Raw genomic sequence first — 18,560 nt, forward strand, 5'->3', positions numbered from 1 at the left:
GAAAGCCACTTCAGGGATGGGGCCATATTGTCCTGGCCTCAGAAGATGCCTTTTAATAAAGCCATAACCACACTTGTTTTGGCAAGAATCAGTAGTCCCTTGTTTCGTGTTCTGTCTGTCCATTTTGTCCTGTTGATTCGAGGATACTTTGTTGTCCAGTGGCTAACTTTTGCCACAATGAAAGTTGACTCCATATGCAGTTTCTTCAATGCCCATATTTTCTCTGAAGTAGATTGGTACTGCCAGGAGCCGACATGTCTCAAAAAAGAAAAATTTTCTAAGTTATTAAAACATTTTAAATGCCATATTCTGTAGATCTCTGAAGGGTTTGAAGATGACCTGTCTAAAACATCTCTGCTCAATTTTTAAAACATATATAATATGACTACAAGTTCTATTGTAATGTCTAACTACAAACTTTCATTTCTTTATATCCTAATAGTTGGTAATAATAACATTCAAGGATCAGAAATTTGCATTACATTGTTAAATGAATGGTAAATACAATTAGAAATATACATATAGCATTTTCTAACAATATCAGTTTCAAATTTGTATACAATATAAAACAATCCAATCCAATGTAAAGTATTTAAAACTAGTAATTCTTTCTTTCTTTTTTTTTTAAACAAGAACCTTAAATCTAATCTCCTTTGCTTAGCCTTTTTCCTAACCCTTGACAATAACTTGTAACCAACCCCCCAAAATACTGAAAATTATCCCAGACCAAAAACCCATTTAAAAAAACCAAAAAAACCACCCGCCCCACACCACATCTTTGGGAATGTGGGCGTCGTATTCTTAAAATTGCTTCCTGCTGGGTATGGGTGAAGTTTTCTTTATCCTGAAAGAAAAATTTTAGGTTAATTGTCAAATTCTAGGAAAGGTAACTATATCCTTCATTATCCAGCCTGTGTATAATGCCAAAGTTCAGGGTTTATCTCAAGTCCTTATTCAAGTAGTCTTTGAGACTGGATCATCTCAGCTAGTCATCTCAAAATTGCTCTGAGCACCATGTAGTTCAAAGCTGAGCTGTGGATGATGTTTGTCAGCTTAATGATATTATTATTGTCCACGTGCAATTGTTGTTGTTGGCCCCCATCTTCTTTCTGGAGACTTCAGTTGATGTTAGGCCTGGCCGTGATTTCCTGCACAAAACTGATAAGAGACTCGAACACAAAAACATATATATGCAGCTAGCCTTTTTTCTAGAATTAGTTAGCACTCTATATGACCATTCATATCTTAATAAAGTTTAAAATGTATATATATTAATCTTGTAAATTTTTATATAAAATTTATACTTTAAGAAAAGTTTAAAGAATCAGAATAGAATCAAAGAGTTGAGATTAGTAATAGAATAGTCCCTTAATTAATTTTGCTTTTGTCCTGTACCATAGCAGAAGATGGCTCTTTTATTCTGGCATGATATAGGGAGTTTGCATTTCCCTTTTAACAACATGCTTGAGTTTAAAGAAGGAGAGAGCCATTCTCCAACTCCAAAGTCAGCTTTAAATTTTAATTGAACTGGGACTATTAGAAGACCAATTGTGTTAAATCTTTAGAGAAAAGCAGAAACAAACATTTAGGAAGACATAAAATTTTTTAGATAATATATACCCATACACCGTTTCATTCTGTTTCTTGGGATAGATGATTTGTCCCTTTTCTTCAGTTGTCTCATTTGTCCAGTGTTCTTCAGATTCCTTAACCTTCATTCTCCTAAAAGACAAAAACAAAAACCTTTCCCCAAGACTAATTTTGGGGATGTTTCCTTTTGGCAAGTTATTATCTGATTAAATGAAAAGGCATGTGTTATTGATACAAGTTAGTTTAAATTGGATATTCATGCTGGTTGATGAACTATCACCTCCTCTAATTAAGAGGTCTCTCTTGTTCAAATAGAACCTTTATCAATTTTGATGGTACCCACAGCTTATCTTCTCCTGTAGAAACAAAAGCAAAACCTCGTCCCCAATGTAATACATACCCTGGTTTCCATTCTGAGGTCAACACATCCTTAAAGTATATAGGCTGATTTAATTCTGTAGTTTTTACTATTATCCAATGTCTCTCTGCAGCTGTTGTTCCTTTCTCATTGGCATTCAGAAAATTCAAAGTTAGAAGAGCATTATGCAGTCTATTTCTGGGGGTTTTTGTTACCCATTTCTGTTTATTTAGCATATCCTTTAGAGTTCTGTTTGATCTTTCTATAACTGCTTGACCTGTAGGATTATGTGGTATGTCTGTAATATGTTTTATATTGTAATAAGCAAAAAACTGTTTCATTTTAACAGAGACATATGATGGAGCATTGTCAGTTTTGATTTGTGCAGGTATACCCATGATGGCCATAACTTCTAGCAAATGAGTGATTACAGAATCAGCTTTTTCAGAACTCAAAGCAGTTGCCCATTGAAATCCTGAATAAGTATCGATGGTGTGGTGTATATATTTCAGTTTTCCAAATTCTGCAAAGTGAAACACGTCCATCTGCCAGATTTCATTTCTCTGAGTACCCTTTGGGTTACATCCTGCTGGTAATGGCGTTTGATTGTAGAAGGAACAAGTAGGACATTTCTTTACTACTTTTTTGGCTTGTTGCCAGGTTATGGAAAAATCCTTTTTTAAACCTTCACTATTGACATGATGTTTTTTATGAAATTCTGAGGCCTCCAGCACATTTCCTATCAATAATTTATCAATCTCATCATTGCCTTGTGCTAGAGGGCCTGGCAGACCAGTATGGGATTGAATGTGAGTTATACATAAAGGATGACTCCTTTTCCTGATTGTATCTTGTAATTGAATAAATAGTGAAGTTAATTCTGAAGCATCAGGGATAAATTCTGCAGTCTCAATATGTAACACCACTCTCAGCATACTAAGAGTCAGTTACTATGTTGAGAGGTTCTGAAAAATCCATTAATACCAACAGAATAGCATACAATTCTGATTTTTGAACTGAATTATACGGATTTTGAACCACTTTACTTAAATTTTCTAATTTGTATCCTGCCTTTCCTTCTTTGTTGGCATCTGTATAAAATGTATGAATTCCAGATATGGGTTTTTGCAATACAATTCGAGGCAAGATCCAATCAGCTCTCTTTATAAGATCAATTCTATTGCTTTTGGGATATTTGCTGTTAATTTCTCCCAAAAAAAAATTACTGCAAGCTCTTTGCCAAGGTTCACTTTCTGTCCATAAGTTTTCAATGTCCTCCTTAGTTAATGGTATGACAATTTCTGCTGGGTCTATGCCTGCTAATTGACGAAGTCTCAATTTTCCTCTGTAAATCAAGTCAGAGATTTTTTCCACATAAGTTTTTAATTTTTTATTTGGTTAATTCGGTAAAAATATCCATTCCAATATAATCTCTTACCTCTGCATTAATATTCCAGTAGGAGAATGCCTAGAAGGTAAAATAACCAAAATGCAATCCAGCTTTGGATCAATACGATCCACGTGTCCTTCATGCACTTTCTTTTCTACCAAGGCCAATTCTTTCTCAGATTCAGGTGATAATTCTCTTGGACTATTTAAGTCCTTGTCACCTTCTAAGGTTTTGAACAAATTAGTCAGTTCATCATTTTTTACCCCAACAATAGTTCGTAGATGAGAAATATCTCCAAATAATCTTTGAAAGTCATTAAGAGTCTGTAGTCTGTTTCTCCGAATTTGCACCTTTTGGGGTCTAATTTTTTGTAGCTCTATTTTACATCCTAAATAATTAATAGAATCTCCTCTTTGCATCTTTTCAGGAGCAATTTGTAATCCCCAGCAAGGCAAAATTTTCTTTACTTCTTCAAACATTATTTCTAAAGTATCTGCATTTGAGTCAGCTAGTAAAATATCATCCATATAATGATAAATTATAGATTTAGGAAATTTTTTATCTATCATTTCCAATGGCTGTTGTACAAAATATTGACACAGAGTTGGGCTATTCAACATTCCCTGTGGGAGGACCCTCCATTGAAATCTTTTAACCAGTTGAGAATAATTATATGTAGGCACTGTAAAAGCAAGTCTTTCTCTGTCTTTTTCTTGTAAGGGTATTGAAAAGAAACAGTCTTTTAAATCAATAACTATGAGAGGCCATCCTTTGGTAACAGAGTAGGCAAAGGCATCCCAGATTGTAGAGAGCCCATTGGCTGAATTACTTTGTTAATTGCTCTAAGGTCTGTTACCATTCTCCATTTACCAGATTTCTTTTTAATAACAAATACAGGAGAATTCCAAGGGCTGGTTGATTCTTCAATATGCTGAGCATTTAACTGTTCTTCTACCAGCTCTTCTAAAGCCTGGAGTTTCTCTGTTGTTAAAGGCCATTGCTGGACCCATACAGGCTTGTCTGTTAACCATTTTAAAGGTAGAGCTGTTGGTGTCTTTGGAAGATCATCAGTTATTGTGCCCTGTTTTTGTACAATATGGATGGCTGGTGACCACTCATTAGAACAATATCTTCTAATATTTCTCTCAGTAACATGTGCTAGTTTATGATTTGTTTCTGAGATTGGAGGGATGTTAATCTGAGTATTCCATTGTTGCAACAAGTCTCGACCCCACAGGTTCATAGTTATGTTAGCCACATATGGTTTTAATTTTCCTCTCTGTCCTTCTGGACCTATACATTCGAGCCATCTTGCACTCTGTTTCACCTGAGATAATGTCTCAATTCCTAACAGTTGAATGTTTACCTCCTGAAGAGGCCAAGTTGGATGCCAAAATTCTGGTGCAATTATGGTAACGTCCACACCTGTGTCTACCAGACCAGACAACAAAACACCATTTATTTTTATCGTTAATTTTGGTCTTTGTTCATTAGTAGAAGTTTGCCAAAAAATTTTCTTTATGTTTTCTCCTGAATTTGCTATTCTCTCTGTTTCATCATCCTGACCAGCATGATTTATTTCAATAGGCATTTGGTTATTTAATCGCTCTCCAGAGCAGGCATTTCCTCTATGGCTGCAGGAAAGGTTTGAACTGGATTTGCACTGGGGGCCTGCGCAAGGCCCCTCTGGGAGTTTCCCAAAGACTGAGGCAAAGGATTACCCTGTCTGTCTTTTGTTGATCTACATTCGTTGGTCCAGTGTTTTCCCTTACCACACCTTCTGCATACTCCAGAAGGAAGGGGCATTCTGTTGCCATTGTTCCTTGAAGAAACATTGTTTCTCGGAATGACGTGTCTACAGTCCCTTTTCAAATGTCCTTGCTTTCCACATCCAAAACATCTAACACTCCTCAAACCTTTTGAAATTACTTCTCCTACCCACATATCATCATGCTCATCAGCCTCAACATTAATTGTTTCTCTATTCCAATCTTCCATAGGTGCAGATCTTGCCCTTAATGGCCTGATTATTTTTTTGCATGCTGTATTCGCATTCTCAAAGGCCAAAGATTCAATTATTGCCTTACCAGCTTCTGAGTCCGAGACCATTCTCTTTACTGCTGAAGCCAGTCTTTGTAAAAAATTTGTAAAAGTCTCTTTTGGGCCTTGCATCACCTTTGTAAATGACTCAGATTTTTTCCTGTTTCCTCAACTCTGTCCCATGCATTCAAGGCTGCCGTTCAACATAAAATTAGGGTTTGGACATCATATAAACATTGTGTTTGTACTGAAGCATATTGGCCTTCTCCAATAAGCTGATCCTGGCAAACTTGTATTCCTTTATCCCTCTATTGTTTTTCTATGTTTTTAGCCTCCTCCTTAAACCAGGTCAGAAATTGAAGTCTCTGGCTGGGTTCCAGAACACCTTGTGCAAGGTCCTGCCAGTCCTGTGGTACTATCCTATTATATGTTGACCAAGAGTTTAACATTTGCTTTACATATAGGGAATACATGCCATAAGATACTATTGCCTCCTTAAACCTTTTCAAATCCAACATTTCAATTGGAGCCCAAATATTTTCTGTAGCCATTTGATCAGGTATCTGCTGTACAGTTACAGGATAAATTAAGGATGACTGTGTGAAAACAGGCTTTCTTTCTGTAACCTTATGATCCAGACTTGAAACAACTTCACTGTTAATTTCTTCTGTCTGATTTTTTACAGGTTTAACAAGTTCTTCTAAAGCTGTTATCCTGGCACTTAAATTGACTATCTTTTTAAATATTAAAATGAGGATTAGCATAGTGATAAGCTGCATAGTGATAAGCTGCAATACTAATATTATATAGTTGTTCCATTGTCAGACTGCCTAAAATTTCGAACAAAAACCAAGTTTCTTCCAATGTACACATAAAACCCATTTTTTTTTAATGTGGAAAAAATTCTCTTTTAGATAGTTTCCTTTAAAAAATCTGATATCTTATGACTTACCAAATCTGCGTAGAACAGTAGAAATCCGAGTGGATTTTCAAAACAGCCACCTAGTGTCCCAGGTGTAAATCCAGAGAGAGAGAGAGAGAGAGAGAGAGAGAGAGAGAGAGAGAGAGAGAGAGAGAGAGAGAGAGAGAGAGAGAGAGAGAGAGAGGAGAGAGAGAGAGAGAGAACGCACAAGAAAGCGTAGCTGGCTAAAGCTTAAATCCAGCCACATGTTCCCTCTTGTGCCGAGTCAAGGCTTGGGTCTGGCTTCCTTAAGCTCCAACCACGTGCGTTGGCTTTACAGGCAGGGTCCTGTTTGGCAGGGCAGGTCTGAGTTGTTTGTAGCACTGGCTCTAAGCAAGCTGCTCACAGACCTAGGCCCGGGCTAAGAAGCCGCCGCTCGGACTAGGAAGCTGACCGCCGCCTGCCGCCGCCTGCCGCCGCCTGCCACCCTTGCGGGAAAGCGGACCTGCTGCCAAGCCAAGCGGTTTTTAGTGGATTCTTGTCACATTGGGTGCCAGATGTAGATGTAACCAACCGTCTTATTAAATAAGAAACACAGAAACAATGTAAAAGAGAAAGCTGAGAGGTCAGAGCTCAGAGCTAAAATCTCACCCTTCCTCCTGCTGTCCCAGCTTCCCGAAAGAGAGATTTCCTGTGTGTGTAAGTCATTTTTCTAGTCATTCTGCCTTCTCATTGATTGTAAACCCGAACACGTGACTGCCTCGTCACTGTCTGAATGTACAGCCCCCTAGGTCTTAAAGGCATATGTCTCTAATGCTGGCTGTATCCCTGAACACACAGAGATCTATGGGATTAAAGGCGTGTGCTACCACTGCCACACTCTGTCTATGGCTCTAATAGCTCTGACCCCTGGGCAACTTTATTTATTAACATACAATCAAAACCACATTTCAGTACAATTAGAATACCACCACAAGGGGCAGTTGTGCCTCATGTCAACCGAATTCTAAGTTATCAAAACATTTAAATGCCATATTCTTTAGGTCTATGAAGTATTTGAAGATTACTATCCATCTGACATGAGTTTCTATAAATCTGGAAAACCTAACTAACATAACTATAGAAATGACAAGCATGGGTGACTATAGTTCTGTAAGTCTTATCTACTTAAACAACTTGAGGACTAAAGCTACACATTAACAAGGTAAACAGTCTGTAAGCAGATCTACTCTATAAGGACAATGACTTCAAAATTGTGGCAATACACAAAATATCTTAAACAGAGGTAGAAATGTATAGTGCAATATGACAATATCCTTAATACGTATCAACATACAAAATATCCTAAACAGAGTTAGAACATACATACAGTATGATAAATATAATATTACTCTTGTATCAAAATACAAAATATTTCAAACAGGAGTAGGAATATGTGTACAATACAACCAATATAGTTTGTATGTGTATCAATAGACACATTATCTTAAGTAGGAATATAAGAATAGTTTATATTTATATCAATATACAAGAATCCCTATCAGTGCAAATTATCTAATGCTGATATTTTACTTAATTCATTTTGTAGTAAATAAAATAATGTACCTTAATATCCTATACGCATCCATTCCCCTTTTTCTTTTATAAAGAAGAATACTGAGTCCACATTTTATTGTTCCACCCCAACCCTATAACCATCCATCCACAACCCTGAGAAGAATGAAACCTTTTGGAGAGGGGTATCGTTTTCTTAGAATTACTTCCTGCTGTTTGGGGTGCGATGGTATTTCTGTGGGGTCCTGTAAGGAAGCTTAGATTGTTAGGTCTCAATAGGGCTAGCCATAGAGTCTGCAGCCAGTCTCAGTAATGGGTAAAATTGTCTGAGATTCTGGATGGAAGTGTGGTATGATGGACCATCTCATCTTGGAACTGTCCTGAAGAGTTTTCATTCCAAAGTTGATCATTGGAATGTTCTTAGGTACCATGGCATCTTTTTGGACCGAGTAGAATCATTGTTGTGAGGGTCCCATCTTCCTTCTGGAGACTTCAGAGATTGCTATTGGGAAGATTTATTTTCACTGTGGAAAACTTGAACATTATTAATATCAAAATGGAAAGTTTGGATTTAAAGATGACATGATGTGTAAGGAAGGATTCCCAGAAATCAAGAGTAAGTATGGAGAGAAACAAAATCTTGTTAACAATGGTCCTTAGATTATTGGGTTGTTTTTTTTTTTTTTTTCTGTCTCATATCAATTGACTCTTTTGATATGAGACAGAATCTCTTAACAATATGCTTGGGTTTAGAAAAGGAGAGAGCCACATTCTAACTCCAAAGCCAGCTTGATTTATAACTGATTCAGGACCATAACTATTCTCGAGTTAAAGAGATATTGATGTTAGGCAGTAATATATTACCCTGTGGAGTATATTGGTACCAATAGGTTCTTCCCTTCTGCTGTAGATGTCTAGGTGTCCAAGGCCTTATGATTTCTTGAAGATGGGTATTCCTATTTTCCTGTAAAGACAAAAAAACAGAACCCTGCCCCGACTCTTGTTTGTTGAGTTTTTCTTACAACTTGTAGAATTGTCACATCAGTGGATGAGCTATTAATTCTCCTCTCAAGGGGTTTTTCCTGTTCGAAGTGAATTTTTATTAATTTTGTTGGTATCCATAGCTTTTCTTCTCCTGTAGAAACAAAAGCAAAACCCCTTCCCCAACATAGGACGAATCCTGGTTTTCATTCCGAGGTTAACACATCTTTGAAGTAAACCAGTTGGTATAGCTCAGGAGTTTTTTCTATTGTCCAATGTCTCTCCACAGCTGTTGTTCCTTTCTCATCAGCATTGAGGAAATTCAAGGTTAATAAAGCATTATGCAATCTATTGTTACCTGTTGCATGGGTGGATCAAATAGCCCTACAGAGTTTTACATCCAGATCAGTGAGAAGCAAGGAGAGAGAGAAAGAGAGAGAGAGAGAGAGACAGAGAGACAGAGAGACAGAGACAGAGACAGAGACACAGGGACACAGGGACACAGAGACAGAGACAGAAAGAGAGAAACTTGCTTGAGAATTTGAAACTCCAAAACCCACCACTGGTAATAAACTTCCTCCAACAAGGCCACACCTAATGCCACTCCTTACCATTTAAATATATGAGCCTCTGGGGGCCATTTCTATTCAAACTACCACAATTATCCACAATGGGCTGGGATTGTATCCCAGTGTGTAGAGTGCTTGGCTAGTATACACAAAAGCGTGGGTTTGATACCAAGCACCACACAAAACAAGCATGGGCACACATGCCTGCCATCCAAGCACCCAGGAAAAAGAAGGCAAGAGGATTAAAAGTTGAATGTCATTTTCAGCTACACAGCAAGTTTGAGGCCAACCAGGAGTGAAAGGCCAGCTTCCACCTTTTGAAGGGTTCTTATGAGAAAGGGATAAGAAAATGTTAGATAGAAAGAGAGACATAGTTGATGAGGGGAAAGACAGAAACACAGGATAGCTTCAGGAGGACCTGGATCAATACCCAACAGCCCTTTCTAGTTATTCAAAAGGGCTTTTTATAACAATGCCAAGGGTTGGGGCAAAAGACTTCCCCCTTGCAAGATCAAAGCACACCTCACAGCCAAGTGCAGACCCTTCCAAATACCTAATAACCATGCCTGTGGTCAAATATTCCCCTTATGTTAACCCTGCTAGGTAAAGCAAGCTCAGATTCTCAGACCCTAAGTAAGTTTTCACTAGGAAACCTCTGTGGATCTCCACAACCAGGGGTATACAATCTTTCACCCCCCCATATATATATGATAAACTAATCCAATTTAGGGTAGAAAATTTTAATTAACTAGTAAATATTAACTAGAAAATTAACTAGCAAGTATAAGTATCCTAATAGAAAAATAGGCAAAAAATATGGAAAGATAATAAAGAGAAAATAAAAATAGCTGCTGCCTTACTGTATTATCAGCCTCATTAAACAATGAATGTTAAGCAATAATAAAATAATCAGCATTTCCTGTCTACTTTAAAAGTAAAATTCAAGTAGCAAGAATATCTATGGCTTGTAAAGATGACATAATACTTCTCTGATGAAAATATGAATTGGTATAGTCTTTCTAGAAATAATCTAGGAGAATTTTCTAAAGGCATGTTATATTTCATACCTCTCCCAAAATAAGCACAAAGCATAAGATTCATTTATAAGGATGTTTGTAATACATTAATTAATGTACAAAATATCAGAAAATAAGTGGTGCTCGACAATGATAGATTAAATAAGCTATATCCAAGCCACACCAAGTACCATTTTGTCTTTAATTAAATGAAGAAATGAGAGCTAAGTATATAGATTTACAGGAATATCTATTACTATTATTTAATAAATCTCTTAAAAGGCACAGGAAGTGTAATAAAATAACATAATGGCATTTTTATCCTGACCTAGAACCAATGTTTGTCTAGGACTGTGTTTATCTTGAGACTGCAGAAGATATGCAGTGGAATGTTGCATGAGAGGTGATTCAGTGGGACTGAATAAACACAGGGTGAGACAAGAGAAGATGCTTTTAAAAGTGAAGTGTAAACACCACATTCATAAAGGTGTGTGTGTGTGTGTGTGTGTGTGTGTGTGTGTGTGTGTGTGTGTGTGTACAATAGCAGAAGCAAGGACACACGAGTGATAATTCATTTGTTTCCAGTGGAAAATTATTTTAAACTAATTATTAGGTTCTTTCTGCTCAAATGAGTTTCTCAAACACATCAGAGATTGAAACACATAAAGATCTCATCAACTATTTTACAACTTTTCAGAACCTTAAACTCACACTCAGGGCAGAAGGAAGCGTTTGTTTTCCTTCAAGTCGACTTAGGACTCTCAGGGCATAACCACAGAGAGTGAAAATCACGAGCAACCCAGAGAGAATATGAGTTACTTTATACAGATTGATAAAATCACTGCTCAATCCACACAGAACTTAAGTTACTTGAAGTCCAGCCCCGTTTTTTCTTCCTGGCTGTCTGTGTTAGACTCCTACATCAGAAAACTGTGAAAATTGTTCTTCATTAGAAATAAATTGCTGATCACAAGCCTCAGATTTTAAATAGCCACGAAGTAGACAGAGACCCTTCGATTTTCCATATTTAAAGAATCATGAACTAGAGAATAGTTCAATTTCACTTCTAAAATCACAATCAATTTCCATAAGGATTGAAGAAATTATCCCTTCCCATATGCTGTTAGTTTCTTATTTGAATTTTGTCATTTAAAACAGTAGAAACTTTCTATATAATCTAGAGGCCATATTGCCACTGCCACCATGCAAATGGGGCACATCTCTCAGACTCTCTAGAACACTTGTAGCATTTCCAGTGTGGAGGCTGCCAACGTTCCTTGGTTTGTGGCCAGATCACTTCTCTATGTACTCTCTCATTCACTATTTTGTCTTTCAAGAGTAATGAAAATCAGCCAAATCTGCTAAAATGAACCAGATCTTTGGCCTAACAGACAAAATAAAGCATACTCACAATGAATGAAAAAATGGAAGCTCTGTTACATTGTCTTCTCATCCATCCTCCATTTCTAAAGGTCCAGCTGCCTCAGTTTCAATGATATTTGTATGATATTTAGGGCCTACCTGGATAATCTAGAACAATAAATTCTTCCCAGGGTCTTTAATTTAATAACTACAAAGACCTTTTGTCAAAATACGACAATTCTTATAAGTTCCAAGGGTTAAGATAAATTTCTCAAGCAGACTGCAGTTTATTATCAGTATTATAGCACATACCAAGTTGTGGGGATTCTTGGGAAAATATGCCTGTGGTTTGAGCATGCAGAAAAATCCAGCTGGAGAATGACTTAGAGAGGGCAAGTTTAGAGAGGAAAGACTTGGGGAAAGAACCCTCAAACGCTGTCTACCCACATTTTATCCATTCAGGTGTCAACAAAGTAGCTCAGGTAGCAACAAAAGCTGAACCATGCCAAGCTTCTGACCCCAAAACATGGTTTTAAGATCAGGTCTAGCCAAAGTAATTGCTACAACAAAAGACACAACATTTCTTTTCCCCTTTAGATTGTTTTAATTTGATCTAAATTATGAAAGCTGACATCATTAGCAGGACATTGTAATGTGGCAAAGAAGTCAGGGATTAAGTCAGTGCTTATTAACAGGTAAGTCAGTGCTTATTAACAGGTAAGTCAGTGCTTATTAACAGGTAAGTCAATACAGTACAGCTGGTCACCGCTGCTGATCAAGCTGCTGGGCATGCTTCTCAGCGGCTGGCTTCCAGCTCTGCACCCTCTGAGAGAGAGTGCCTCCTCTCCACCCCTCCAAACCCCTTCTTATTGGATCATGTCTGTTGCTGGAGGGCTTTTCTCCAGGTTCCCCAAGCCCGATAATCCCACAACTCACTTATAAAATAATCACTCAGATGCTCATATCACTTATAAACTGTATGGCTGTGGCAGGCTTTTTGTTAACTGTTCTTTTATCTTAAATTAACCCATTTTTATAAATCTATACCTTGCCACGTGGCTGGTGGCTTACCAGAGTCTTTACATGCTGCTTCTCCTGGCAGTGGCTGTAGTGTCTCCCTCCTCAGCCTTCCACTTCCCAGAATTCTCCTCTCTCCTTGTCCCACCTACTTCCTGCCTGGCAACCTACTTTCTGCCTGGTCACTGGCCATCAGTGTTTTATTTAGACAGAGCAATATCCACAGTGCATGTCTCTCCAGAGAAGACCATGCCCATTGGGCCAAGTCACTTCTTATAATTGGCTGTTGGGACCAGCGGACCTGTTGAACAGTACCTAAAACAGGATGTGAAGATTCGGAAGGACTGTCAGTGAATACTGCAGCCTCGAGTTTATTCTGCCCAGTGCTTATATACAGTTTAGAAATACGCAAAAGAGCATCGACAAAGAATACTACATTGTTACAGACTTCTTTATCTCAGAGCACCTGGGGTTCAAGGAATAATCAAACCACTTCCCTGTTCTCAAGGAAGTAACGTGTGTTGTTTTTCTTGGCAAAACACCCCGCATAGCTTAGTGAAACAAGTATGCACTTTTGACCCATCAGACCAAGATGGAGTCACTAAAGCTCCTGCAATGGGAGCAGGCTGGCATCAATAATTCCCATATCAACATTGTTTGGATTTGAAGTAAGCTCCTTCAAGTGAAACCACATAAGTTCTTTGTACCTACATGAATACATAGGGTCACTTTATAACAAACGTGATATCAAAATGAAGTGATCAGTTATGTCTTGGACACATGTAATAAACCATGCAGGAATGGGTATACCACACATATTTGACAGAAGTACTTCTCAAACTACACTAATAATACTAGAAAACATTTTAATTAAGAAAATTATAAAAGAAGACTGTCTTTATTGTTTTGACTACTTTAAGCTTACAATGAAATATTCTTATCTCTCAAAGTCAAAATTAGTGCAGATGGTAAGTTTTATTTTGTCATTCTCTACGGATATTCACATATTAATCTGTTACAAAGGGAATTATTCAACTAAACCATTATGGTTCTTAGAATTGATAATTATCATTGGAATAATTACTCCAAATGATTACTCTTTATAATCTTGCTCACTTAGATGTAGCATTTGAATACTAAGGTAGGGATGATTATTTTGAGAGCTATAGCAAGAGCAGTATACACTGTAACCCTTAAAAACTTCTTAGAGATGGAGAAATTTAACCTTCGTAGCTTGTCTGTATAAAATGTTATTCAGACTCAAAATAACAAGTATCAGGTTTGCTTTCATTTGAAGACACATTTATCTAAAAAATTAATTGTGGTTAGGGCTGCAGAGACTGCTCTGTGGGTAACAGCACTTGCTGCACAAGCAAAAGCCCCTGAGTTTGGACCCCAGCAACCATGCAAGAAGCTAGGGGTGACCATTTGTACCTGCAATACCAACCCTGTGTGGAGACAAGAGGAGCTCTGGGGCTCCACAGCCACCAGCCTTGCCCAAAGCTCTTCAGTTTCAGTGAGAGAACTTGTCTCAAGAGAATAAATACTTGAGAATAGAATAAGGAGGACACCTGATATCCTTCTCTGCCTCCACTGTCATATACATGTACATACATCTACCTGCATATGGATGTGCACATATGCAATAGATTAAAACATATAAAGTAATAATGTATGATCCCCATAATTTAATACTCATAGTATCTTCTGTCATTGAACAATATCTGACTTACACAAAGAACAAATGCAGTGAGATTCATTCACTCCTAAAAGCCAGATATTTGAACTAGCAGACAAAATAAATAGTATCCTCACAATGAATGAAAGATAGGAAATGTCAATAGAGGAATAGAAAAATAGAATAAACTATTTCTAAAGCAAAATACTCATTCAATCAACAAATGGAAATGTCAGAAGAAACAGTATGAGAACCTGAAAACAGATCAATAGAAATTGTCCAAGGTGAAGAATGAGGAGAAAAAAGTCAACAACCAGGGAGCCTGCACAGGGCTGACCTAGGCCCTCTGCACATATGTGACAGTTGTGTAATTTGATCTTCTTGCAGGACTCCTAACAGGGGGAGCAGGGACTGTCTCTGACCCTGTTGCCTGCTTTTGGATCACCTTCCTCCTATCAGATTGCCTCGTCCAGCTTTAATAGAAGAGAATATACCATGGCTGGCTGATATCCGTGGGAGGCCTGCCCTTTTCTGAAGAGAAAGAGAGGAAGAGGAGTGGATAGGGGTGGGGAGAGGGAGGAAGGGAAGAAGGGACTGGGAGGAGGGAGGGGAAACTGTGGTCAGGATATAAAAACAAAAAATAAATAAATAAACAAAAAAAGAAGGAGCAAAGACCTAGTTAAACTGCTAAATAGTTCTATACATCTATCATCAAAATAAAACAAGAAGGGAAGAAAGAAAAAGGAAGTTAGCAAAAACTTTGGAGGAAACTATGGCTTAAGCAACCCCACCTTTCAGAAGGCTGAGCACAACACTGGGAGCTCAAGGCCAGTCTGGGCTACATCATGAGTTCAAAGCCAGCCTAAGCTTTTTATCAAATACCAAGCCATAGTAATAGCAGATATCTCATCAGAAACCTAAAAGAAAGAAAGAAATAAAACAGAACAAATAACTTTGAGGTAACTGAAAGAAAAAAGCTATTAGGTCACAATTCTGAATCTGTCAAAAACTATTTTAAAATAGACAGTTTTTTGAAATATTCTATGATACTTTTTGTTTCTATATTGTATTATTCTTTTCACTTGCATTCCTTATTTTACTTATTTGAGTCCACTTTCTCCCTTTTTAGTAAGTCTAGCTGAAGATTTATCAATTTTGTTTAGCTTTGTAAAAAAAACCCTCATTTCATTGATTTTTTTTCTATTGATTTTTTTATTCTCACTTTGACTTGTTTCTGCTCTGATTTTTGTTGTTGTCTTTGTCCTGCTTTGGGGGGTGGGGAGCTTTGTTCCTCTACTCCTTCATTTTGTCAAGTCAGTTTTTCATTTGAGATATTTTGTGATGTTGGCCTTTTTCTATGGAAATTATTGCTTTTGATATAAAAGACTATTTATATCATACAATATACCTTCAAATATTTCTAACTTCCTTTTGATTTGTTCTTTAATTTAATGCTATTTCAATAATATGTTACTTTATTTTCACATATTTTTAGTTGTTCACATTGTTAAGTATATGTATGCATATGTTTCTACACATGGTAAAGAAAAACTCTATGAATAACTCCCATGCAGGGCCTGTGTAAATCCAATATCTCACTCATCTTACAGTCTCCAGACCCATGCCTGAAAAAAGCATATGTATAGTAAATTCATATTGGGAAAATCTCTTCTATTATCCCCTGCTGGAAACTATCCCAATAAGCAGTATGGCTGCTCATCATCATCATCATTATTCTTGTCATTGTTATTGTAGTTATAGAATCTGAAACCAAAGCAATAATGTGAAATAAACTATGATCATTAAAAACACAAGTATTTTCAGCTAGAGGGGGATCTATAAAGGGGATAACAGGACACTGCTGCTATGGAAGAGGGCAGTGGGAGGATTAACCGGAAAGGGAGAGGGATGAAAGAGAAGGAATAACACTAAGGAAGTCTGAAAAATAATAAGGAAACATTACTTTTTAAGCTTACTTAAGATACATATATAATATATACATGTATATACAAGCACATACATATTGGAGTTATGGCATACAGGATGATAACACTCCCTCCAAGAGTCATAGATTTTCTAACAAAGACTCCATTGCCAGCATTGAAACATCCCTTCCAGTTATGGTCAGGGGAATCTGAAAAAGTACAACCCAAACAGTGTAGGCTATTGCCATTGCCCTCAGTTACTGCCCAGAACTTGAAGGTGAGGCCCTATTGCTAAAGACACCACACATTTTGGATACAGGACTTGAAGGAATGGAGTGGAATTGACAAGGAAGCCTCCTCCCTGAGGATTAGTTCTTGTAGTATCAATGACTAGCTCTCAAGGGTGCAAATTGCCAAGGGAGAAAAGCAATCAATAGCCCTATCCAGCTGTGAATGGCAATAATGACTGGCCCAGCATGATATCTCAATAAAGACACTTGTAGCTTGGAGGTAACCAGCAGCTGTCTCATTAGACTTAAGGCCTACTCAAGAGGAGGGAATACATGCCTAGGACCTAGCCAGCTATCCAGGGCTAGAGAGATCACAGATCTAGAGGATAACCTACTACTGACACTTTTGCAAATCCATATAATTCCCAACTGTATACTTACCCTTATATTTATTCTGGTAAATACAAAGAATAAGTAACTGTGGGGTGTTTAGCTCCAACTGATGGATCTACAACCCATGTAGCCAAGGCTAGGGAAAATTGCATAAGAGGAGGCAGAAAGATTGTAAAAGTCAGAGGACCAAGACATCTGCTGCTATGGAGCGTCTTCTAGACACGAAAGGGAAGCTGTGCCTAGGAAATCTCAACAATTTGGCTGCCTAAACAAGTCCTACAACTAATCATTATACCAGTTGACATGAAAATGCAAACAGGAAATTTCACAAAGACTTACCCTAGATGAAGAGCTCTAAGCAATCAGTGGCTGCTCAGAGAGGAAGAATCAGTTTTCTCTAGGGATGAACACCCTGATAGGCTATCTAATTCCAAGTGGTCAGCCCTAAACACATGTTCACATGAGCAACACAAAATGGGCTCAGTAGGGTGTGTGTGTGTGTGTGTGTGTGTGTGTGTGTGTGAGAGAGAGAGAGAGAGAGAGAGAGAGAGAGAGAGAGAGAGAGAGAGAGAGAGAGAGAGAATAATTAAAGGAGAGGTCATGAATTTCAGGAAGTAGGGGCCATGAGTAGAGTTGAAGGGGTGAGATGGAGGGGTAGAAATAATGTAAATATAGTAGTCATATATGAAGTTTCTCAACTCGAATTTTAAATTGAAGAAATATATTTTCAGTTGCTTGAGTTGTTTCTCCATAATGTGGTTAGTTCGAGAAGTAGCCAATCCCAAAAGTGGAAGAAAAGAGTGATAGCAGCTATTTTAGTCATAGGCAGCTAGGAACCAGGGGGCACATGAAAATGGTAACAGCAGGTATCAAGGTAATATGCATATGCACACAGCAAAGCATCCTTTGGAGACTGGGCGCTATTCAACTTGGTGTTGATTTTTAACTGTTAAATTCATGAATACATATGACCAGTTACATTAGTGTTTTCCTTCAAATGTTAAAACATGGAATAGGTAACAAGAAGGTGGCAGTAAGCTTCCTACTAAATTAGCCAGACTGCACAAGACGAGCATTTGTTCTTCTTCTGTTCTAGTAACACACATGCTCATTGTAGATAATCTGAATACAATGGAAGTGTGGAAAGGCAAGAAATAAAAATATATCCTCTAATCACACCCAAAGGTAAGGACTCTTTCTTTACATTAAACACAAGAAAGGTGATGGTGGGCCATGCATACATTATTCCCATGCCCAATACTCTAATTTTTTGTACTTACTCATTTATATAAGAAGTTCTCATTTTGCATATGTTAGAAATTAAAACCATGCATACTTGAAAAAATATTGGGAGAATTCTAAGTATAGTTAACAAATGACTAATATTGAAGGACTTGAAGTCCACTATGCTGACTCCTTGCTTGAGGCAGCTAGCATTAGATGTGTGTTTCTACATTTATACAATTATGAGTTTCTGAAAGTTTTCGTGGATCCCCCCACTGTTTTCTCATGTGATCTACTCAGATGATTTATTGGCAATAGGCTTTCAGATGAAA

At 37.5% G+C, this 18,560-nt stretch overlaps 1 long non-coding RNA gene across 1 annotated transcript in view; it reads right to left on the minus strand.

Moving 5' to 3' along the window:
- Window positions 1–764: 764 nt before the first annotated feature.
- Window positions 765–18,560, minus strand: part of LOC143267277 (uncharacterized) — a 177,470-nt gene continuing 159,674 nt past the window's right edge. Inside the window, exon 6 of the long non-coding RNA XR_013042251.1 lies at window positions 765–844. This is a non-coding gene — a long non-coding RNA (uncharacterized LOC143267277). The remainder of the gene's footprint in view (window positions 845–18,560) is intronic.

This window comes from Peromyscus maniculatus, chromosome 9, assembly GCF_049852395.1.
Source record: "Peromyscus maniculatus bairdii isolate BWxNUB_F1_BW_parent chromosome 9, HU_Pman_BW_mat_3.1, whole genome shotgun sequence".
In the NCBI taxonomy this organism is placed as follows: Eukaryota; Metazoa; Chordata; class Mammalia; order Rodentia; family Cricetidae; genus Peromyscus; species Peromyscus maniculatus.